This window comes from Mauremys reevesii, linkage group 3, assembly GCF_016161935.1.
Source record: "Mauremys reevesii isolate NIE-2019 linkage group 3, ASM1616193v1, whole genome shotgun sequence".
Lineage (NCBI taxonomy): Eukaryota > Metazoa > Chordata > Testudines > Geoemydidae > Mauremys > Mauremys reevesii.
Window position 1 is genome coordinate 184,862,560 of NC_052625.1, and position 25,121 is coordinate 184,887,680.

Consider the following 25,121-nt stretch of genomic DNA (forward strand, 5'->3'; position numbering starts at 1 on the left):
CACAGCTCCCCTTGTTCATACCCCAGCATATGGATCTAGCCATAAAATTTGGATCTGGATCCATGTTTGGATCTCAAATCTACCTCCAAAGTTTGTGGCTGTTTAGAGCTGGGGATTTTATTGAAACCAACCTCCAGTTGTTAAATTCCAACCATGGTAAAAAGGAAAGAAGAAAACAAACTGATTAAGCTGAGAGCACTTTAGAGCATTCTGCGTAATTGTTAAACATATTTCATTTGGAAAGTTAAGTTTTCTTATTAGCAATGCATTAGCACTTAATAAATAAAGATGCAGTACTTTGATTTTCATTTTGAAACAGAAATGTAATACTACAGCCAGCGACAGTCAGTGCACATTTGATTTCTTGCTTATGATAGTTGACATCTGAAACACAGTTAAAGTCGACATGCAAGGCACTTACGAATTCATCAACTTGATTTTCTAGTGTGGCCATATTTGAGATAGAGTATGCACATCTTCCTGTTGCCATGGATACAAACATATTGAACAAGGGAGCAAATTTTAGGGGTTGAAAACTGAAATCAAACTGAAGTTAAAAAAGTGATTTACATTAGGTACTAAAACTCTACAGTGGTGAGCACCATCCAGACCCTAGAAAGATGAATAGCTAGATGAACAAAGGTACAAGTGATTTAAAGTAATGATTACAAAAGTCTGAGCAAGCTTGCAAAGGCAGTTTGTTTACTTTCATATACCTCTCTATGCTAATAAGAATGCCAGGATCATGTATGGATGATGAAAAGCATTCAAGCTTGCATTCAGCTTTAATGGAAGCAACCTACAAGGATTTCATGCCTAATTAAGGACATTCTTATCAGTTCCATGTATGATCCTTGTATCCTAGATAACATTTTGCCAGTACCAGTTATTTCTTTGCCTTCCAAAGAATGAGAATAAGCCCAGCTATGCTATAACTTAAATATGTACTAGATCCTCTTTAAAATGTTCTGTGTAAATAAACTCTTTTATTTCTCATTCATAATAGATATGCCTGGAATCCAAGTATATTTATATAAATATATTGTGTCCTTCAAAAAGGTGACATGTGGAAGCTCCACTGAGCCTCACCAGATATTCTCCTCTATCTATCCCCTTTTTTTCCCTGTCCCCGCCCCCTAAGAAGCAGAATATGCTCAGCTTGGTGGGGGAAAGGAAACACCTTTGTCATACCACCACTCAGGAAGCAATCCCTCTGCCTTTCCAGCTGCTATATTAAAGTAGACAGGTCATAGGTTCTCAAATCCTTCAACACCAGCAAGTTTTCTGTTAGTGATTATTTTCTTGCACTGTGTCTTTCTGTGAGAGAAGGGATGGGCTTGTAGTTAATGCACTGGATTGGGACTCGGGGGAACTGGATTTGATTCCCACTCTGTTGCTTACGCTCTGAGTCTCAGTTCCTTGTCTCTAACTGAGGATAATAATACTTCCTTGCTCCCACCCTTTGTCTGTCTTGTCCATTCAGCTTGTAGGCAAATTGAGGCAAGGACTGTCTCTAGGTATATACACGTATAGAGCTTGGCAACATGGGACCCAGATCTCAGGGGAGGCCTCCATGTGTTGCTGTAACAAATAATCCTCACAGGCCTTGCCTGGAGCCAGCCATACACCCCACTGCATCTGTACCACTAGTCAACCAAATCCTAAATCTGTGGTAGATCCTGTGGGATTAGTAACTGAGTGGACAGAGAGACAGTTCCAATAAATCGAGAGCATCTGTGAGTCCTTTCCTCCTCTCAGCAGCTTCATAATGTCCCACTACAAACCTGGAGCTGTATTTTTAACATGGGAGTTCAGTGGCAAGTCAACCTCTCCGCTGAGTAGACCAGCCCGGTGCACTACATCATAGAGAGAGAGGTGTGAAATAGGGCACTGGAGTAGGAGGCAGTGAGTAATATTAATCTAATGATGTATTCAACAGGCTTTTCAATATTTAAAATATAATCTGACACCCCCCAAAACAGGCCATTTTTCATCCACGTGTACCAGAGTTCCAGTCTTGATTTTGACAGTGACTCCCTGTGTAGCCTTGGGAAATCATGAATCAACTGCCTGAGTTTCATCTTCTTCTAAAGAACAGGGTTAATAAGAACACCTCACACTGGGAGTTGTGAGGATTCATTAGATAATGGATGAAAAAACACTTCATAAGTGCAATTATTACGGTTTACCTGAAATTCTTTGACATGGAAGCCTGAAAATATTTTATTCGACCAGGTCTGGAGATCCCTCTTGGTGCCTGCTCATGAGATACAATAGTTTAACCTCTGTGGGCTGTAAGACTTTGGTCTAATTTCAGTTGTTGGGTTCAGCGCGCAGGTGCTGGGTGGTGTTGGTGGCCTGTAATATACAGGCGGTCAGACTAGATGAGCCAGAGGTCCCTTTGGACCTTAAACCCTGACTTTGAGTAATAGATTCATTGTAATTTCATTTCTTCCAGAGTCACTATCCTTTTGTTGATTGCAAATTCAATAAACACTCCAATGAGATTCCCTCAGTGAAGAACTGCCGGAAAAGAGCATTTTGTGGTCAATTGAAATTCGGCTTGTTCTGCACTATTTAGAATAAATCAATGAGTTTGATAATGCAATAGCTGCATGATGCAAATATTTTAATGCACTTCTACTAGTAGTATTTATTTGTATTACTGTAGTACTTAGGAGCCTCAATCATGGATCAAGGTGCCCTTGTGCTAGGTGCTGTACAAACACTGAGCTTACAAGGGGGGGGAAATGAGTGGGGGAAGGAGGGAGGGAGGTGGAACAAAGACATAGTGATGAGACAATACCGGTCAGCAATATGTACCTTCATTTTGCCAAATACTTACCCCTTAGCGCCATTGTACACGCAGGTAATGGCCACCCAAGCTAAATTGTTAAGGAATTTCTTGGTACCACCCTCTAGGAGTTCCAGTGCTGAAGGAATTCAACTGGAGGAAACTTAGATCATAGCTACCAAAGCCTGAATAGTGTTTGAAAGAGGAGAATTAAAAATGGATGGACTTTGATATCCAAGTGCCCTGAGACCCAAGTTACAGGTATTTTTTATTTGGATTTGACAGTATTTTAAAAACAAAATAAGAAACAAACAAACAAAACGACTGAAGTGGCACGCACAGGGGTCAGTTTCCAAGAAACACTTCACAACTAATGTCAGCTGCCTAATAAAAGAATATGATCTTCTATTATGTATTTATTCTCTTCCCGATATGGGCCTAGTCTTCATGTCACTCTCCTACCCCAGGACATGAGCAGACTTGTAGGTGGTTTGGAGATAGGATTCTCTCCATGCTAAAGGCCCATATTCTGGTTGCAAAGACTGTCTGCAGAGACTACTTGTTTTGTTTATTAAATTCCTTGGCTGTGAAAGTGCTATTGGAAAAAACTAAGGGGTGGGAACTTTGCTACTATTGAGGCAGATTTCTTTTTTAGAATCTGCATAAGAAAAAAAAAGTAGGCTCATAGAAAAAGGGTTAGTATACTAAGGAATGATCATAGAGAAAGCAGGAATCTGGGTTTGGAATGAGGAGTCAAAATTGCATTCTTGGTATTGATCATAAGCATGGCACAACTGAGGTGGCTAAATCCCTGACTCAGAAAGTCAAAGTTTGAGGGATACGCTAAAAGGGTGCTAGTTGAAATGAGAAATCTTACTTAGATTACATAGTGTCAGTGAGTGACTATTGGTCAGAGGATACAACTGCAGAGACACATATGCATAAACCAAAATCCACGGACTCTGCTCTGGTGCTAAAACTTGAAACTACATGAAAAACTGAAACCAGATTGAATTACAAATAAAACGACCCACCCAGACTGATATAGAAGTTTGGCTACATTCATGTGCATTTGAGTTAACCTCGCTTTTTCAGGTGCTGATATGTAATCAAAGTGAAACGATTAAGTTTCACTTGAGTTTTTGGGTCCACTCCAATATCTAACCACCACCAGCAGAATGCAGCTGTTATAAACTCATACAGTTTAAATGAAGAAAAGGTTTGTGTGAGTCTTTGCATGCGCAAACTGTTGAGTTTTGCATAGAATTGGTATCCAGAAACTATCGTATAGCCCAGGGATCGGCAACCTTTGGCATCTGGCCCGCCAGGGTAAGCACCCTGGTGGTCCTGTCCGGTTTGTTTATCTGCCGCATCCACAGGTTTGGCTGATCGCAGCTCCCACTGGCTGTGGTTCACCGCTCCAGGCCAATGCGGGCTGCGGGAAGCAGCACAGGCTGAGGGATGTGCTGGCTGCCACTTCCCGCAAGCCCCATTCGCCTGGAGCGGCAAACCGTGGCCAGTGGGAGCCGCGATCGGCCAAACCTGTGGACACAGCAGGTAAACAAACCAGACTGGCCCACCAGAGTGCTTACCCTGGCAGGCCACATGCCAAAGGTTGCCGATTCCTGCTCTGGAGTTTTCTAACCATAATTGACCTATGTGACAACTTCCCACTTCTGTAGACAAACTCTGCACCAGCACCTAAACTCTGACTTCCCTTCTTGCGTCCTAGCCTGGCTGCCTCTAAACAGGATTATCTGGAGGCTTCCTTCTCTGACTACTTTACAGAGATCTTTCTTACTGTCCCCTCTCCTTCAAGATGAGAGCCTACTTACCCAGGCTTTTCTCACCTCTTGTCTTCCTCAGGCTCTCCTTATCTTTTTGTTCCATAGAGCTGCCTCTTTCTTCCACTCACACAAGACGGCACTCCTAGTTCCATCTCAACACATGTCTGACTGAGAGATAGCTAAGTCCCTCTCTACCAGCCAAACATCCTCTGTCCAATGGTGATAGCACCTCAGCCCCCTACTGAAAATGCAGCAATGCCAGTTTCAGGGTCTATTATAGTACTTTAAACCCATTTTTAACTTAAATTCACCTTATTCAGGAAGAAAACAGGCAGAGTAACACATCTCCACGTAGGCAGTTACAGCTAAAGCTTGGAAAAAAAGATCCCCAATATTGCTGTGGAAATAGGTGAGAAGACACTAGAAAGCTATTTACTGACCTCAAGTTGTTAGATTTTATAGACGTGCCAAGAGAGGAAATTATCCATTTGCAATTATCTTAACTAAATTGATATTTGCCCAGGTCACTTGTTTGTGTGTGTTCTCTCCCCACTTCAAAAAAAAAAAAAAAAAAAAGGCACAGGGGAAGTGCATTGGCAAATTACCCACAGGGCAATTAGATGGTATGCTATGCACTGAAATAGCTCAATTAAATATTTACAGTGTAAAAATTATGCACTCTTTCTGTAATACCATACAATAATTTTCATTATCCATGCCCAGGACTTCAGCAATAATCTACAATAACTCCATTTCACTTAACTCTGTTTTGATGACAACTGGATTATATGAAAATACATTTATTAGCCTAACATGGAATGCTGGTTCACTATTTAAAATTAGCTACTTGAGGTATGGATTTTTTATAGCCATCATTATTGTATCACATTTCAGTGTATAATTCTTACATCTTCAGTTTAGAAAATATGGAGTAACAAGGCACATTTCTGCCGTATTAGCAAGGCTGCAAAAAGCTGTTTTGTAAGCAGGGGCGGCTCTAGGAATTGTGCCGGCCCAAGCAGGGCGGCACGCCGCGGGGGGGGCGCTCTGGCGGTTGCCGGTCCCGCAGCTCCGGTGGACCTCCTGCAGACGTGCCTGCGGAGGGTCCGCTGGTCCCGCGGCTCTGGTGGACCTCCTGCAGGCACGCCTGCGGATGCTCCACCGGAGCCGCGGGACCAGCGGACCCTCCGCAGGCATGTCTGCGGGAGGTCCACCGGAGCCGCCTGCTGCCCTCCCGCGGCACGCTGCCCCAAGCGCACGCTTGGCGCGCTGGGGTCTGGAGCCGGCCCTGTTTGTAAGTCATGTTTTATCAAGGTTCTTTTCAAAGTAAATACATTCAAAAATGGACAGTTGAATGTCCTTTACATTTACAGATGAAATACACTTTTCCAAGAAATGAATGTACTGAAAATAAGTTTATATAAGAACTGAGTCAGTGTCAATTATGACTATTAATACTAAAACAAACTCAGTCTAGTTATTCTCTCCTGTGGGCTTCCATTTGCATCCCATCTACTGTGTCTGATTTGATAGGATTGTAAATTCTTTGGGGGGGGGACGTTTGTAGTTTCTTATACAATGCTTAAAACAAATACAGACAGAACTTGCAGAAAACACATAAGTAAACTGCTTTTAGAAGAGAGATACTTTCAGAGCTGATTCTCATTTACACTAAGACCACTACGCGCTCTGGTAATGTAAAGGGGTGTTAAAGTGGAGGCAAATTTTTTGTCTCGTTTAAAGCCTTTATAACACTTACAGAGAAGCATACAGGGGCCTTCATATAAAGGAGCACTGAGATCTTTTTATCCCCAGCAGAATGACTATTGAGCAAATGAGGATTTTTATATGGTTGGGGCTACCCAGTAAGTAGCTCTCAGGAGTTCCGTAGTGCCCGGGGAAGCCATCCTTCTCCCCCATATCCAAAGGGGACAGAGCAAGAAGTCTAGTCTATGATTAAATAGCTCACCTGTTGATGACCAATGTCAGCAGTGGGTGAAGCCGAACCAATGCTGAATGAACTTGCAGCTAAAGGGCATTCAAGTTCCAGACAGAGCTCAGTATAATTTTCAAAGCCATACTTACAACCTGCTCACCTCAGAGCAGAGCACAAAGATCCTTCGGCCCCAGCCCAGCAGCTTGATGGGACAGACTCCACACCTTTCCCGTGGCTCCCCAAAGCCATTGGCTTCAATGGGAGCTGTGACCGCAAGCAAAATCCAAGATTCAGCTGCATAGGAAGATGGAAACTTTGTCCTTAGCAATATGGTAGTGTAGGAATCATTATATGGTAGCAGCAGTTTAAAGTGAATTCCAGAAAAACAGAATATGAAAGGCCTTTTACTTTTACTCGGCCTTCCTTAAAGCTCAGCAGTCTCTCTCCACTTAATACATTTTTCACACCACTTTTTTATCTTTTTTATCCACTCGATCTGCAGCGTGCGTTTTATTTTGTTTGCCTTTTCCAATTAAAGTACAGCTCTTCCATATGGACAGTGATTGAAGATATAGATTCTTCTGGTCCATGGAACTAGCTAATGAACTGTGAGGCTAGCTCTTCTACAGGCTCTCCTGTCAACAGCTCACTGAGCCAGATTTGAGGCTTGTTTCTATTCTATTATTTATTCTATTTGTAATTATTGCAAAGTGGTACCTCCCTGTAATTAAGGGAGCACCTGAGTTTCCATTATAAGCTGATATTGGGTTTTCCCATTCTATGAAATATGGAATACCGCTCTCAAAGATGGCACATGATGGGGTGGGTGCATATGCGCTGACTCCGTGGGTGCTCCGGGGCTGGAGCACTGATGGGGAAAAATTAGTGGGTGCTCTGCAAGCACTGGGACGAAAGGGGGAGGAGGAGGAATGCGGGAGGCTCGGGGAAGAGGCAGGGCTGGGGAGAGGATTTGGGGAGGGGTCCAATAGGGGCAGGGAGGGGGCAGAGTCAGGGCGTGGCCAGGAGGTGCGAGCACCCACTGGCGCCAACGAAAGTTGGCGCCTGTGGGTGGGTGTGCAAGGCTAGTGGCAGGGCAAATATGCAGCACACGGAGACAGCTGCTCCCCCTGCTGGTCCATCAGTGCAGCCCCCATTGCATGCCGACTTATGGCCAGCAGGGCCCCGCCCCCTGTCCTGTTTCCAGCTGGTGCTGGCTGTGCACTGCAAGCTGTGATGGTTGGTGAGTGCGGGCAGGCCCCAGGCAGTGGCCGGTTACTTGTTGCCTCTGCTGCCCACCCATCATCCCTTTACGTGCTCCCCCTCTCACTGTCCTCTCCCTGATTTTCCCCTTCACCCCACTGCTCCTCCATATCGCCCTCCTCTTCTCCCCCCTTTCCCCCCCCCACCGGTGGGCCACGTCTCACTTCCGGTGCTGTGCGGAGAACCAGCCCCCAGCTGGAGCACTCAGCTCACCAATATCCTGCCTGGCAGGTTCCTTCCTTCCCCCACTTCCTCCGGCTGGCCCGGCACCCCAGGAAACCCCAAGACCCTCTTGCCCGGGGCACTGGCCAGGAGAAGCCAAGCCCTGCATGTGCCAAAGCCCCACACCGCACTGGCACAGGGAAGCCTCGCTGCCCCTCAGCTAAGCTCTGGAGTGGCGGGGATGGGGGGAAGCAATTTCCAGCCTGTTCACACCCCCAACCTACAGGCTCCACAGCAGCCCGCACGGCAGGGGCTTAGCACCCTCTTCACCCCCACACCGCTGCCCTGGGTCCTGCCCCCAGGGAGCGCAGGCTGCTCCGTCCCCTAGGCACCCTCCCCTGCTGAGCCACCTCTCTGGCTGGGTTCTCTGAAGCCCCTGCAGTCAGGTTCCCTGGGCCCTGGTTCACAATGCATACTTAGGGCTTAACCTCTTCCTGCCCGTACTGTAGCCGGAGACAGATGGGTTATGTTGGTGGCCAGCAGCAGCTGCCTTTACACACTGTGTGGGCAGGAAGGGATATGCTGCTACCAGCCACACGGGGTAGGGGAGGGCAGGGATGGGAGAAGAGATGAGCTCTGCAAAGACTTGGGCCAGGTAATCTTTCCCCCCGCCTCCTCGCCTCTGCAGCTGGAAGCAGCTCTCGTCCCTTCCCTCCCGCACAGTGCTGAAAGGCTGCTGCTGGCCACATTCGGGTGTGAACCCTGGCAGAAAACTGGAGGAATGGCATGTGATTCTGCATGTCCCCCTCCCCCCCACACACACGTTGCCTCAGGATGATGTGACACCAGGTACCAGGAGAGGCAGGTTCATCCTGCGGTCTCAGCCAGGCATGGAGGGCAGAGAGCACTGGTCAGGGAGGGTCAGGTCAGTTGGTCACCCCCTTGTGTGAGAGCGTGTGTGTGTGTGTCACCTCTCTCCATGTGTGTGTGGGGGTGAGGGGGTGGGTAGGGGTATGTGTCACCCCTCCCCATGTGAACCGTGAAGCCTTAAAGATAAGAAGGTAAATAAAAAGAATCCAACTGTGCAGAATTTCTTTTTAGCAGGGGCTCAGTCAACCTGATGTTAATTTGAACGTTTGTACTGCATAGTTCTGATTGCCATCGTATTTGCTTGAATACGAGTTATTTTTACCAGGTGTCCTGTATTCAGTATAGGGAAATATGGTCACCCTACATTTGACTAAAGCATATCTTCCAGAAAGGGATCCAGTCTTGATCTGAAGAAATCAAGAGACGGAGAGTGAGGGTTAAAATATAGTTTACTGGATTTACCTGGTCTAGCTAGAGTGCACAGGATCAAAGCTTAGTGGATCAAACAAAAAATTTAAAAGTAATTGATGTTTTATGTGCTATTAGAATGACTCATAGGCGCTGGCAGCCTGAAATGAGGGTGTTGTATGACTGATTACTGATGCTATGGGAGCTGAGGATGCACAGAATATCACAGGAGATGCTCAGTTCCTGAGAAACTGGGTCCATAAAAACAAAGTCATGTGTGAAACCAAAATGGGTTTTCTTAAGAGCCTTAATCAAAATATTAATACAAGCTCTAGATCTTCCAGGCAGTCTGTTGAACTAAATCAGGCTTCAAGATTTTGTTCACATACAAACCTTGAATACTGTTAAACATAATCAGCAACATATAAAAAGGAAAGTCTTCCACACAATGATATTTTTATTGGAAAATACATTATTATACATGATAGTCTTAAAATTATATTTTCTGTGACAACCTACTTAGAAAGACAAAATGGTTCAGGATCACTGGGAAGTGAAGTCATCTATTTCTTTAGAGGCAAAATGGTGAAAGAACCCACTATGCACTGTTTTCTGCCAAGAGACTATAACCACTTGTTTCACTCAGTATTTTGGTGTCATTATGGCCCCCTCCTTCCTATCTTTAAGCGTTTCATGCTCCACAACAATTCCTAGCCCTACATAATCCAAACCAGAGCAGAATGAAGTGAAAACAAAGGTCCTGATTGTACCTAGTCCTTGGGTTGGGTTGGTGTAGGGACTGTATTGTCCATGCATGGGCCAGAAATAATTTCACGCTCTGCACTCAGAGTTCAAGGGTCAACTCCCTCCATGCAACTCCAGGGCCAGAAATTGCCCAAATAAGAGCAGGGTTGGGGTGTCCCAGACTCTATCACACTCTGCACTGGCCCATAGAGCAGGCTGAGTTCACCTCCAGAAGTAGGCCTGGGAGATTAATTGGGGATTACACAATTCCACCTAGGGCTCACTCAGAAAGAGAGAGCAATGTTGTGCTAGATCCATGTTCTGGGGTGCGAGTAGAGAAGACTGAATAATGGATTTTTTCAGTTTGGGGGACAAACCATTTTTGAATATTTTGTTAAATCAAAAAAATTGAAAAACATTCATGTAAAATCCACTGAAATGTTTTGAGTTGACTTTTTCTTTTTTAAAGGACCAAATTTGACAGTGAAATGCCATTTCAGAAACAAAGTAGAAATGAAACACTTTCCCTTTTTCAAACATGAAAAAATCTCCAATGGAAACATTTCAAAATGGTTGAAATGAAATTTTTTGACTAAAGAAAAAAATATTTTTTCCAGCTGAAACTATTCCTTGAATTCAACCCAAGTTTGTAAATAGTTTTGGCGTTTCCCCCAAAAATGTCTCTTTACCAAAAGAGTATTTTTCACCTAGCTGTAGATGTGAGTACAACAAACTAGTCTAAAGTGATCTTTATTAAGGAATGGCCAGAAAAAATACCCAATTACCTGGTAATGTCAGTATCTGTGAGATTCCCCTATATGTGAAATCTCCCTAGCAGCCGAAGAAGATATTTGGGTGTAATTTCAGGATATGCTAATCTGAAGCATACTAGTTCCAGGAATAGTGACAAAGGATGGCAGTACTCTTGTACCATCTAGCTAGCCTAGTAAAAGGTCTTTTCGCAGTGCTTTAAAGGATCTATGCTTGGTTGCCTATCTAGATCAGTGTTGTAAATCAGTTTTCATGATAAACCAGATTTTTACCCCCATTCCTATAACCTATACAAAGGACTATAATGCAAACCATTTGGCAGCTGATGCAGTCAAAGTAATTTTTTCTATGAAATTTGATGTAAATTTAGAGAAAGGTTCCTGATCCATGCTGCCTTAAAAAGAGATGTGTTCTTCAGAACCCAAAAAGGCTTCCAACTTTTTTGCCACTTTGTAGTAAATAAGTATAGGGAAAGGGAAAGTTATAACTGGTTTTAATGAATTTCTCTTGTCCAGTACCAATGCACAGACTTAAGACCAAATCCCCAGCTGGTTTAAATTAGCATAGCTCCACTGACTCCATTCAAATCTAATTTTAAAAGTTATTAACATTTTAAATAGAATTAGAGATGACTTGGAGGCTCTAGCAAGCTTGAACTGCTCTCCAGCAGTCATACAGTATGCTAGAGATATTTAACAAAAGTTAAGTATCAGAGGGGTAGCCGTGTTAGTCTGGATCTGTAAAAGCAAAAAAATCCCTGTGGCATAGACTAACACAGACGTTGCGTTTGCAGCATGAGCTGGGTGGTGAATACCCACTTCTTCAGATCGTTAGTCTTTTGTCCTTTTCCTGACACATCACTGTCAAAATGTAAGCCAATTGCTACTATGTGACAGTATGGGCATGTATCAAATTACTTGTGGCTAATCCACCGGAGTCCAGTTTAGTGTCTTCAGACATATTCCCACTCTTTAGTTACCACCATTTTACTATCCTTTAACTTATTTCACTGTTCTGTACTGAGTTTGTGGGTCATAGTCCAGTATGTGTCCATATAATCAAAAAACACCACCACAATATGGAATGGAAACATCTGTCTATCTCAGTACCCTAGTAGTGGCATGTTTCCTCAGCCTGGCCAAGGACTGGGAGATGCTCAAAGACTAATTTTTCCTCTCAGACATTGAAATGGTCTCTCTAAGGATATATCTTCTGCGAGTCTCAGAGCCTGGGTGAACAGACTTCGGTTGACGGTATAGAACTGAAAACTAGCTGTATAGATATTGAGGCTCAAGCTATGGAGACCACTTCCATCCCCGGGGTTCAGGGCCTAAGCCTCTTCACAGCTGCTTTTAGCACCATAGCATGAGCCCCACAATCATGGATCTATCAGTCCAGGCTCTGAGACTCACTGCTTGGGTTTCAAAATGCAGTATAGACATACCTCCCCAATGCCTTTCATTAGAACTACAATACAGTAAAACAAAAACAAAACTCAGCTGTCATAGGCCAGCCCCACCTAGAGTACTCTCTTGTGGCAGGCAGTGGCACAACATGCCCTGTGTCAGTTTCCCGTCTCGGGTAACCCAATGACTCCATTTAGGTTCTCTTAGAGCCAGCAGGTACCTCCTTCTGCTGCTCCTCCTGACTTCACACACACCCCGCCCCACCCCTCTCTCTGGCTTGAGGAAATCAGTCAGTAAACACCTCTTGATATCCTTTTTGCCTTCATCCTTCCCCTAAGAAACACCTTCATGCTCTGGTAGCTCTTAACTGCTTTGTTTCCTGACTCTCTCTCTCAGGCAGCTCTGATTCATTCGGGCTCCATGGTCCTTTATAGACCTGCAGGTGCTGCCCCGCCCTCTTAATTGGCCAAATGGAAGCATCTGTTCTAGCACAGGGGCACTGGACCACCTTCATTTACTGGGGCCAACCACCCTGTGATGTATGTATTTCTCTCAACTGCGGTTCTATCATGCTCCAGCCAAGAGAGAGGCTATCCAGTGACAAGTGCTTCACTTAGAAATATATATTAGTTATATTGCTTCTCTAAATCCAATTTGTGCTCAAAGTCAAGGAAAGTAGTGCGAGTAGAATATTACACCTTTAAAAAAAAAAGAAAAAAAAGAGGCAGATAATTCAATTAAATTGTTTTTCCAGAAAACAAAGGAACAAGACACCAGGGAAGCACCAAGACAGTCCCACAGCTGCAAACGCATTTGATTATTCTCAGGCTAAGTCAAACTTCCATCTAAATGCAGAAGCGCAGCAAACATTAAACTGAAGAGTGCTTAGAAATTCAAGTTTTTTGTCAGAATGAGATTAACATTTTTAAGGTTGTTAGTCATTCTAGACTCATTTTTTAGCATGACAACTTGATATATTTAATGTCAAGTTACAATGATTGCACAAGTTCTAGATTTAATTTTATAGCTACTGACTTTCTAAATTAAGAAAAAAAAATCTCCCAAAACCCGACTCTTTTCCTTTTGAAAATATTTGCACAGGAGGAGATTGGAATGCACATTATTAAAACATGCATGTTTGCTACTAAATTAATTAGAATTTCACAAAATTATGATTTCTTTAAAATAACTGACTATTTACAAACACCACATACTGTTTTGGAACACATTTTAAACTTCGTACTCAGCTCTTTCCAGGTAGCTGAGTTTTTAAATCCTCATATAGAAATGTCAAAAGCCAAGTTCAAAAGAAGGGCTGGTATTGTATGAGTTGGTGCAGTCTAACAGAAAGGGCACTCCAAGACTCAGGTGGCCTGGGACCCATTCCTGTGTCTGCCACTGATCTGCTGTGTCACCTACGGCAAGTCACTTCACCCCTGTTTTCCTCACGTGGTTTTATATATTTAGAGGGTAAGCTCTTTGGAGCCCACACTATTTCTTAGTGTGTGTTTGTACAGTGCCTAGCACAATGGGGCCCTGATCTCAGTTGGAGCTTCCAGGTGCTAATGTGGCACAAATGTAGTAACAATAACAAAACTGCTAAGCCGTGTTTCCCAGCGTTGGGAGAAGGACAATCTAAACTAGCCCCGGAGGAAATGAGGCAAAGCATAGTGATGGGAGTGGGGAAGTTGTATGATCTGGATCCACTCCAGCTCCTTCCTGCAAACAGGCTGCTATAGGTAAAATAATCTGGTGGGTCTTTGAAATTCACCTTCAGCACTTGCATCTTCCGTAGTTCATAACTCATTTGGACATAGGAGCAGCATATGTGTACTGATCTGCAGGCTCAGGAGGCAGCCTGGTGTCTCTGCTCTCACAGTGCTCAGCTCAGCTCAGCTGTAAGCACATGTATCCAGGGGAGGCTCCAGGCACCAGCACGCCAAGCTTGTGCTTGGAGCGGCAAGCCACGGGGGGGCGCTCTGCCGGTCGCTGCGAGGGCAGCAGGCAGGTTGCCTTCGACAGCAAGCCTGCGGCGGGTCCGCTGGTCCTCCGGCTTCGGCGGACCTCCCGCAGGCGTGCCGCCGAATCCACGGGAGGAAGGAAGAGTGTGCTGTATTAGAGTACAATTCTGGTGATCTTCATCTACATCAGATAGAGGAATAATGTCACCCTCATAGATGTATTCACTTCATTCGATAATGTGTTAATCAAGCAAAAAGAAATCAGAGATTGGCCAGATTAAGCAACCTGTTCAGTATGATACAGTATTACTCCTTGCTGGATTAACAGAACTATATTGCCTCTATTATTGTGGGGAAAGTGTGCTATAGACTTTAACATATGCTTACCCCAAAGCAGCCTGAGTAAAAGCATTTAGCATGTATACCATATGGATTTGTAATTATGTGAAGAAAGAGAAACAATTGGAGGGCAGAGTCTAGTATCAGCCAGACAGGGACTTTGTGGTCATAGAGTATGCAAAGGGGTTTTTTTTTCTTCATTTGTTTCAATCTTCAGTGGTCATCAAAAGGTCTGGACATTACATGTTTATTACTACACAGGAAGGGGAGAAGTGGTTCAGATTTGGGATCAGGAAGTACAGTGAATTCAACTATTTTGATGTTGAATCTTAACCTATCCTTTTCCAGATTCTCCCAAACTGCTAATCTCTTCAAACCTCAGAGCCTCTAAAACCCTCTAGCTTTGTCATGTTTCCTTGAGTTCTGCTTTCCTTCTGTAATGGAGTTCCACTTCCAGATTTCTGCCAATTGAGTTCACTGTGCAATCCCCAGATGGGGCCAATATGTTCTGCCTCTTCATCCAACAAAAGATAGAATTGCCTAAGAGCCTTACTCAGCTAATAGAACTGCTAGGTGCATTCCTAGTGTAGCTAATGGATTTCACAGTTCTGGAGACTGTCTCCCATATTTCCATATTTGAAGTTTCCCTAAAAAATATTAACTGAGGGAAACTGAAAAGAACAGCTCTATGAAAGAAAGAACAGATCTAGCCAGTATATTGGATTATTTACGGCAGAAGTACAATTTAAACTAGGAGGAATAGCTTATTTAGGGCCAGAACATACCTTTAAGGCACAGGCCTTCATTGGATGCAATGCAGGGTATCAGCCAACTGGGAAGAGGGCAGTCTAGCTTACTGGTCAGAGCAGGTATCAGGCACCAAGGACTAGAGTCAGAGCCTGAGTCAGATGCCAGAATCACGGGTTAAGCCAGAGGTCAAAGATTGGAGCAAGCATGGTAGCAGGCATGGACAGGACAGAGGCAAGGCTGGGTTCAAGGCAGGAGCAGCAGGAATAAGGTAACAGAGAAGCAGTCACAGTGGTGGACATGACCAGGGCACAACTAGCCAGCAAATGCTGTCTTAGGAGACAGCCTGCTGGCCCCTCCAGCAAATTAGGTGATGTGGCCAATTAGACAGCCTGCTTCAGGCCACCTGTACTGATGAGGTTGCCTGGAGACTAGCTCTGCTGCAGGCTCTGATTCCTGACCCAGGAGAAGTACTGTGGGAGCACACACCCTCACTACTGCAGATTATAGGGATGGGAAATAGCAGATATGGACCACTGCTCCCCTCCATTGTAGGGTTTAAGCCATCAAATTGACGCTATGCTTGGAACCTCTTACAACAGACCTTTTTGTAGGTGACACTCCCCACTCTGACCCCATCCCTAGCCTCTTCTGTGGATACCTGCCATGGATATGACAGCTGTGGTGCCTACATGGGTTCTCCACTGGCTGACCTGCTATCACAGTGGACAAAGATCATTCCTGATTCATCTGAACTGCCATCCAACTCTCTATAAAGTCAACAGAAAGATACCTCTTGACCTCAGTGGAAAATGGCTGTCAGTCAGTCAACAGGGGCAGTAAGGATTTCCCCCTATGGTTTCTCTTTATTCCTATAGATTATAAGAATGCAATACATTTTGACCAATGCTTATTGGTCGCAATCCATAGTTTAAAGAAATTAGGTTTATGTGCTGGAATTTCCCTAAGCATTCTATTTATGTTTTTTCAAGCTGTTCTTGTTTAGGAATGGTAAAACTTGCACTTATTAAGCCAGTTAACCTACTGTATACAGCAGCTTCGATAATCATACAGATAACTGTCAGGTTAGTATGACAGAGTATATACCTCTTAACTCCACTCCCAAATATTCCAGTATGCTGTACATGCTCTGAAAGTTGTCTGTTATACTTCAATCTTAGTTAGCCAATAGCACAAAGGGCACATTTGAAAATACAATAATCGCTATTCGCTGAGTCTTGAGTACATCTTTTCTGCCTCCATTTGTAATACTCCAGAGTGCAGTCAGTTATGCACAAGAGCAAGCATACCCAGTCTGCATCTCACTGCTGTGGAGGTTAAGAGCCATTTCTGGCATTTCTAATCAGGTAATTAGAACACTCACATTAGCAGTCTGAAGGGATTAGTCTTATATTCAGAGAAAATTAACTATTGTTCTTAATAATTTATTTGTATATATAACTGACCTGGAAAAGTGAAATGCCTCATGTACAAAGCATTTTCAGGATTTAAAAAAAAAATTTAAAATATATTGAGCTGCAAGAATACTACTCTGGTCTTTCTTAGCTTTTTTCAATGGCTAGCCTCAGCTGAATACCCGCTTATATAATTGTTTCTGTTATAATTCCACCACATACACCTTTCTTACCTAAAAACTCAATGGTGCATCAAAACTGAACACACAGTATTTATGTTTTCTGGCTTCCCCCACCTCAGCTATTCACTTTATAGGTCTCTATGCCACCACATATGTCCAAATGCAACATCAGAAACAGCCTTTGTAAAAAGAACAGGAGTACTTGTGGCACCTTAGAGACTAACAAATTTATTTCACCATAAGCTTTCATGGGCTACAACTCACTTCTTCGGATGCATAGAATGGAACACACAGACAGGAGATATTTATACATACAGAGAACATGAAAAGGTGGAAGTATGCATACCAACTGTAAGAGTCCAATCAATTGAGATGAGCTATTATCAGCAGGAGTGAAAAAAAACACAAAACTTTGAAGTCATAATCGAGATGACCCTTAGAAGGTGTGAGGAGAACTTAACATAGGGAGATAGATTCAATTAGTGTAATAACCCAACCATTCCCAGTCTCTATTTAAACCTAAGTTAATTGTATCTAATTTGCATATTAATTCGAGTGCAGCAGTCTCTCTTTGGAGTCTGTTTTTGAAGTTTTTTTGTTGCAAAATTGCCACCTTCAAGTCTGTCACTGAGTGGTTAGAGAGGTTGAAGTGTTCTCCCTCTGGTTTTTGAATGTTATGATTCCTGATGTCAGATTTATGTCCATTTATTCTTTTGCATAGAGACTGTCTGGTTTGTCCAATGTACGTGGCAGAGGGGCATTGCTGGCACATGATGGCATATATCACGTTGGTAGATGTGCTGGTGAATGAGCCCCTGATGGCATGGCTGATGTGAATAGGTTCTATGATGGTGTCACTTGAATAGATATGTGGATAGAGCTGGCATCGGGCTTTGTTGCAAGGATAGGTTCCTGGGTTAGTGTTTATATTGTATGGTGTGCGGTTGCTGGTGAGTATTTGCTTCAGGTTGGGAGGCTGTCTGTAAGTGAGGACTGGCCCATCTCCCAAGATCTGTGAGAGTGAGGGATCATCTTTCAGGATAGGTTGTAGATCTTTGATGATGTGCTGGAGAGGTTTTAGTTGGGGGCTGTAGGTGATGGCTAGTGGTGTTCTGTTATGTGTTCTGTTATGCCCCATCATCTCAAGCATTGGCACCTTAACAGCAGGATTGTCTGGCTATGTGGACTCTCTCCTCAGGCCCTATGCTACCAGCACTCCCAGCTTTCTTCGGGACACCACTGACTTCCTGAGGAAACTACAATCCATTGGTGATCTTCCAGAAAACACCATCCTAGCCACTATGGATGTAGAAGCCCTCTGTCTTCTTTTTCAAGACTGTTCATGGTCTATTCCTATTTTAACTATCATCTCTCATGTACTATTGAACTGTTGACCACCACCGGAGATTGGCCAACCTCCATCTCCCATTTATTAAAATTTCAAACAAGCATCTTCCTGCCTTCTCCCATGCCTCCTCTTGGGAAGAGCTCAACATAATCAACCATAAAGTTACCTCATTATCCTCCTTCAGATCTTTCCTTAAAACTCTCCTTTGGCATGCGGTGAGGGTAATTAACAATGGGAACAATTTACCAATGGTTGTGTTGTATTCTCCATCACTGGCAATTTTTCAATCAAGATTAGATTATTTTCAAATATATGTTCTAGTTCAAATGGGAGAATTTTGTGGTTGTTCTGTGGCCTCTGTAGTACAGGTTAGACTACACAATCACAATGATCCCTTCTGGCCTTGGAATCTATGAATCCATGATGCCTACTAAAGACAACAATTAGGCTGCTGGTGTGCTGAGACCACTGACTATCAAGCTGATCAAAACTGCCTTGTTGTTTCCTTCTGTATTTCCCCATCTGTTGTCTCTTGTTTCATCCTTAGATTGTCAGCTCCTTAGGGCCAGGACTGTGGTTTTGTTCTGTGTTTGTATAGTGCCTTGCACAATGGAGCCCTGACCCATAACTGGGGCTCTTAGGGGCTACCACAATACAAAGAATGAAAGTTATTTGTGTGTTAGTATTTTTAACTGTTTGTGCAATACCCTGAGGGCTTTATCCCAGGCTGTGGATGCTTATATTTAAAATTACTTGGGAAACATTAGTGAGCCCAAATTTAGAAAGACAAACTCCATATCAGCACCATCTCATTGAAAGAGTTACCATGGACCTTTATTCTAAGTATAGAAGCCTTGTGTTCCAATGACCCTGGCACTAAACCTACAAGGTCGCATTTTGCATCTTAATATTGAGTGCCTGCGGCTCTGGTGTTAGAGATCTCACAGACGCAGGTCCAGGCAGCAGAATTCAGCTTGCATGCGGCCATGGTAAGCCATTGTCTTTCGGCTTCTGCAGCCTTCATATACACAGTGCCCTCCTTTCCCACATACCAAGCTAAGCCTGTTCAGTGCTGCTTCTTTCCTGTTAACATGTAGCAGCAGAAACTACACATCCCATCCAATTCTCTGGGATGATCGCTTTACCCCTCCCGCCACCGCGTGGCTGGTATCATGGAAGATCACTGCTAAACACTCCCCTTTCCCCCCTCCACCGCGTGGCTGGTAGCAGGGAAGATCCCTGCTAGCCAAACGTGAAAAAAGCTCACCGCCAATCACCCCCCACTTCCCCCTGCTTGGCTACCTTCAAGGAAGGATTTCTTTTAAGCAACAGGCAAACAGCCCAGTAGGAATGGCCATCTCTGTCCCCTTAATTAAATTCCTGAATTTCAACCAGGTTACCATGAACAATATCACTCTCTCTGGGGATAACACAGCGAGATAAAGAACGGATGTTGCTTGAATGCCAGCAAACACCGGGACCATACGCAGCTAGGCTTTGTCATGCAATGATACCAGATTACTTGCTACATGCAAGTGTCCTACCATGGAGGACAGAATAAGGCTGCCCTGCCCAGAAACCTTCTGCAAAGGCCTTTGAGTACCTCCAGGAGAGCTTCATGGAGATGTCCCTGGAGGAGTTCCGCTCCATCCCCAGACATGTTAGCAGACTTTTCCAATAACTGTACTGGCCGCGAATGCATCCCAAGTCCTCAGGGCAAATTAATCATTAAAAAACGCTTGCTTTTAAACCATGTTTTATATTTACAAAAGGTACACTCACCAGAGGTCCCTTCCATGGCTTCATTGTCTGGGATAGTGGCTTGGGAGGGCTGGGAGGGTAATTCCATCAGGCTGAGAAAAAGCTCCTGGCTGTTGGGGAGAACGGAGTGCTGTGTGCTCTCTGCAAGCTCGTCGTCCTTTTCCTCCTCCTCATCTTCCCCATCCACAGAATCCTCAGACATAGTTGAGATTACCACCCCCACCTCGGAATCCACGGACAGGGGTGGGGTACTGGTGGCGGACCCCCCCGAGAATTGCATGCAGCTCAGCGTAGAAGCGGCATGTTTTTGGCCCTGCCCCGGACCTTCCATTTGCTTCTTTGGTTTTCTGGTAGGCTTGTCTGAGCTCCTTAACTTTCACACGGCACTGTACTGAGTCCCTGGTGTGGCCTTTCTGCATCATGGCCTTGGAAATTTTTTCAAATGTTTTTTTTCATTTCGTCTTTAGGAACGGAGTTCTGTTAGCACGGAATCCTCTCCCCATACAGCGATCAGATTCAGTATCTCCTGTGCAGTCCATGCTGGAGCTCTTTTTCGATTCTCAGGAGACTGCATTGTTACCTATGCTGATGAGCTCTGCGTGGTCACCTGTGCTGGTGAGCTCTCCATGCTGGCCAAACAGGAAATGAAATTCAAAAGTTCGCGGGGCTTTTCCTGTCTACCTGGCCAGTGCATCCAAGTTGAGATTGCTTTCCAGAGTGGTCACAATGGTGCACTGTGGGATAGCGCCCGGAGGCTAATACCATAGATTTGCGGCTACACTAACCCTAATCCGACATGGCAATACCGATTTCAGCGCTACTCCTCTCGTCGGGGAGGAATACAGAAATCGGTTTAAAGAGCCCTTTATATTGATATAAAGGGCCTCGTTGTGAGGACGGGTACAGGGTTAAATCTGTTTAACGCTGCTAAATTCAGTTTAAACGCGTAGTGTAGACCAGGCTCTAGTTTAAAGCTTTATTAACCAAATAACAGCAGTGAGTGTTGGGCATGCCCCACGTCACTCAGACGGAGGAAGAGAGCATTAATGCCTGAGCCCTAATCAATTTTCATACTTACACACGCACAACCCAAGGCTGGCCAAGCCTGTGTGTAATGAGAGTTCTGCCCTGTGCACAGGTCATCTAGGGTCTGCTGTAAATCTCTGACTTGCTTCAGCTCTCTGAAGGGTTTTAAGCCCTGGGTTCTTCCGGGGGAATTTTCATCCAGAGACCCTTGTCCCCTGTGTTCTCGTACCAGGCCGAATCAGCCTTCCGCTGCTCCCTTAGTTTCCCCAAAACACACCAGTCTCAGGGTCAGAAGACGGTTGTTTTTCAACTCACTGACCTTTGCAATCTTACGAGTTTTGCACCCCTTCAGTTCTGTCTGGCACAGTTCTCCTTTCTCATGGCTGGCCAGAGATGAGACACAGGCTTCTGGCTGTTTGGCAGCAGAGACCTTGTTTGTGTGCGCTGGCCTTGGGCTACAGTTTTGTTCCTTATCTACGGGCCTAGCTGGATCATTGAGTGAACCCGTTCCTTTCTCCCTTCCTCCTGCTTTGGCCTCTTGTAACCTGCAAAAGAATCTTCCATTCCACACTCACACCTTTAACCCTTCCCAAGATACTTCCTACTGCATATAAAGGTGTTAGCAAAATACAACACTGGTGCTTACCTGGTGACCCCATGCGGGAGTGTGGGGGGGAGAGATTTTATTGTGACAGTATCACCACACACAATGAAACAAAACAGAAATAATATAAACAAACAAAAAATCCACTGGCAGTTTTTCCCTTGCTTAGAGGAAAGGAGTCAGAAAGAATCATATGTGACAGATACTTGTCACACAAATTAATGCACTAAAAGGTTCTCAGGTACACCACTGTGCTGGGCACAGCATAAGAATTTGAATAAGACGGAGAGGATGCTCACAGAGAAAGTGTCCTAATTTATTTTAAAAAGCCAATGAGTGTTATTCACATCCTATAGCCATTGGACTTTTGGTTTTGAAAAGCCTCAAAGGGAAAATATGTTTGAAGCATCTATAAGACCCAATGAAGTTGAAAATGAACATGTCATATAGAGTGATGATTCCTTTCACACTTCCGTAAGTCCCATTTAGGATCTGGATGTGAATTAGAATTTAATATATATCCATGTGAATACCCTTAAAATAGCAGCTGGCTTCCTGGGTAAACCTCTTTGCATTATTTACATAGCTATAGATGGAGGTGTCACCCTAGAATCAAATTAAATGGCGGTCTTTGGTATTGGGAGAGTTCCTCCACTACCACAGAGAACTTTGCTTTCAAAATAATTTGGCTCATATTTGTCATTCATGGGAAATGTTTTCGAGGTCTTTTAGTTTGTCTTCAACCAGCTTTTAACAATAGCTACTTTCTCAGAGGCAAGGAAAGTAATAGTACTTTAAGGCTACTGTCAGCTTTGGGATTTGTTAACAAAGCCAATTAGGGATGTGCTGAAAGATGTAGGGTAGTGGTGACTGATACCTTATCCAGATTTATACAATGCAGAGATCTGATTGAGAATTGCATGCAGTGGAATTGCAAATAATTTCACTCAGTTACTCATCGCTATGATTTTGAAAGCAGGACATTGGAAACTAGCACAGCTGTCTTCGTCACCAAGCATTTGAATTGACATGGGAAGATTAATGACTTTCAGAAAAAGTCATATATATTTCTTTAAAAAAGAAGCTGCTGTCTTCTCTTCTTCCTGAGTTATAACATTATTTTCAAATATTTTGCTCTGAGATGTTTGATTATCACAATCAGATGCTGCTGCAATTAAATCAGCTACCAAATTTAAGATCCAGGAGATTGAAAAGCAAAAATTAAATTAAAACAATAACAAAATAATGTACACACAACCCTGGCTTTATTGAAGTCAGTGGCAAAACCCCTCTCCAGGGAGCTAAGTGCTAAAGATTTCATTTGTTTTAAAATAGGTATACAGGCTTTTTTATTATTTTTTATTATTATAGAATCTTAAGGTTAGAAGTCTAACCCCCTGCCAAGATAATGGTTTCAATTACTCACACAAATGTTATCTTCTTTCCTGTATTTGTTGCATGGCTGAATGGTAGCTTTCCCGTGAAACTGAATTAAAAAGTTCATGAATTTTTTTCCATTTTCCCCAACCCACAGGCCATAATTTGCCAGTGGAGTCTTTACCTCTTTGGCCCATCCCTATCCTGTGTCCAAGGGAACAATACTTTCAGAAATGTTATTGGGTAAAAAAGAAGAAAACCTTACTCAACAGCCCTGGCTATATGTACATGTTTTTACAATTTTTCTTTATTCCAGCTCACACTTTGATTCTCTTTTTTTCCTTTTCCTTCTGTGTATTAGTTTCTCTATCCCCATCTGTGCCCCTCCATTCTTTCTACATTCTCTGTGTCCAGCCTCACTTCATTCGCTCACTCTCCTATGGCTAGTATCACTCTGTGCCAGAGGATAAACATAAGGCCCATGCTCCAGTTGCAGACCATCATCAGTCTTCTTCTATTTCTCTTCCTACTATTCCTCAAGGTTCCTCTTCAGGCCAACAGCAGTCGGGTTCCAGGGTTTTTAATTCACTCCATACCCCTGTAGCTGAACTCTTGGGTAGATTACCAGAAGGTGAGACATACAGTTGCTTGTCCTTTCCTTCTAGGCATCAAGGCAGAGTATGACCTTGTCTGAGGTCATCCAAGCTCTGGCATTAGCTTGCCTAATTTGAAACAAGGTTGTACCTAAAATTTGCAGCAAATCTATTAGGGATAAATCCTATCTCCTGCACCTAGCCTAGTGCTGGGGGCTGGATGTTACATGCTCTGTCTAATGGCAGCAGAAATTGTCCACAGCCACTACTGCAGCCTCAGGGTTGTGGCACTCATGCATAGCACTTGTTCCATGGCCTTCTGCAAAGGGAAATGTCTGGTGGATTTGTATAAGCATAAATAAATGTTTTGCATTAAAAGGTAACACTGGGTGGCGGTAGACAAAGGGAAAGTAATTATGTTTATAAATATACACTCTTACTTGTGAATTTGTCTTTTTTATGTTTTATTTTCCCCTCTCACTTCTAGGAACAAAGATAATATGAACAGTTAGAACAACACGCCAGAACTTAGATCCTCAACTAACAGCAACTAAACGTCAAAACTGAGGTTCACATCATTTGTTCCTGGAATATAATGTGACTATCGAAGAGCTCCATTTCCATTTGCAGTATCTAGTTTAGATGATTAAAAATCCTGTTTTAATTATTTTTATGCCCAGCAATTCAGGGGAAAAGTTACTTTCTAAGATGGATACCATAAAGGAGAATCAGAGTATTGCATAGAAACAAAATAGAAGGTTGGAAATCATGTCTCACAAAAGTGTCATTTTGTCAGCGTTCTGGGCTACTGATCCAAAGGCTGGAAGTTGAACTAAGTATATAGATACATTTTTAGAAGGGATCTGTTTTCAACAATGATGTGGTAGATTGTCTAGCCGTTGGGTTTCTTTTTAAATCAAGCAATCAAGCATGGATAATTTCTAAAAGATATGCTCTAGTTCAACAACACAAAACTGGGCTAACTGCAGGAATTAGTGAGTGGGATCTATGGCCTAATCATTATTGCCCCTTCTGGCCTTAAAATGAATAAGTATAAACTATCTGGGCAGAATGAGAAACTACCTGGGTAGTGTGTCAAGCTGTCTGGAGTGGCTCACAACCATGAGTGCCCACCTCAGGGCAGACCGTTAAGAACATGACACAAATCCCAAATTGGTTGTGTGTTCTATATTTGGGCCATATTAAGCCACATACTTAGCACTTATGTTGGCCAAACTTTTGTCACTCAAGGGTGTGAAGAAAACACCCCCCTGAGCAACATAGTTTTGCTGACGTAAGTGCTCATATGCATAGTGCTATGTCAACAGACGATTTCCTGCCTACATAGTTATCACTGCTCATTGAGCTGGTTTTATTATGCCGATGGCAGATTTCACCAACCAAGTATCAAGTGTCAACTCCTCAAACATTTTACAGCCCTAACATGGAGTCACAGACAGTCCCCTTGGTCACTGTGGTCTATCTTGCCAGTCAGGCAAGTTTGCCTTTGATAGATGGTGATTTTTGGTGTGAGGGACAATAATATCCAGGTTACCCCCAGTCCCAAAGGACCAGTCATTTACCCCAGGTTAATTGTACCTCAGCGCTCACACCAAAAAAACGCTTGTAG

General features: G+C 43.6%; 1 long non-coding RNA gene across 3 annotated transcripts in view; it reads left to right on the top strand.

Annotated features, from left to right (window-relative positions):
* Nucleotides 1–25,121, top strand: part of LOC120402350 — a 75,215-nt gene that overhangs the window by 49,042 nt on the left and 1,052 nt on the right. The window contains exons 4-5 of one of the 3 annotated variants that reach the window (XR_005597157.1): nucleotides 2,923–3,055; nucleotides 23,979–24,059. This is a non-coding gene — a long non-coding RNA (uncharacterized LOC120402350). Of the gene's footprint in view, nucleotides 1–2,922; nucleotides 3,056–23,978; nucleotides 24,089–25,121 lie in introns of all 3 variants that reach the window. The other 2 variants (XR_005597156.1, XR_005597158.1) reach the window with 2 other exon arrangements.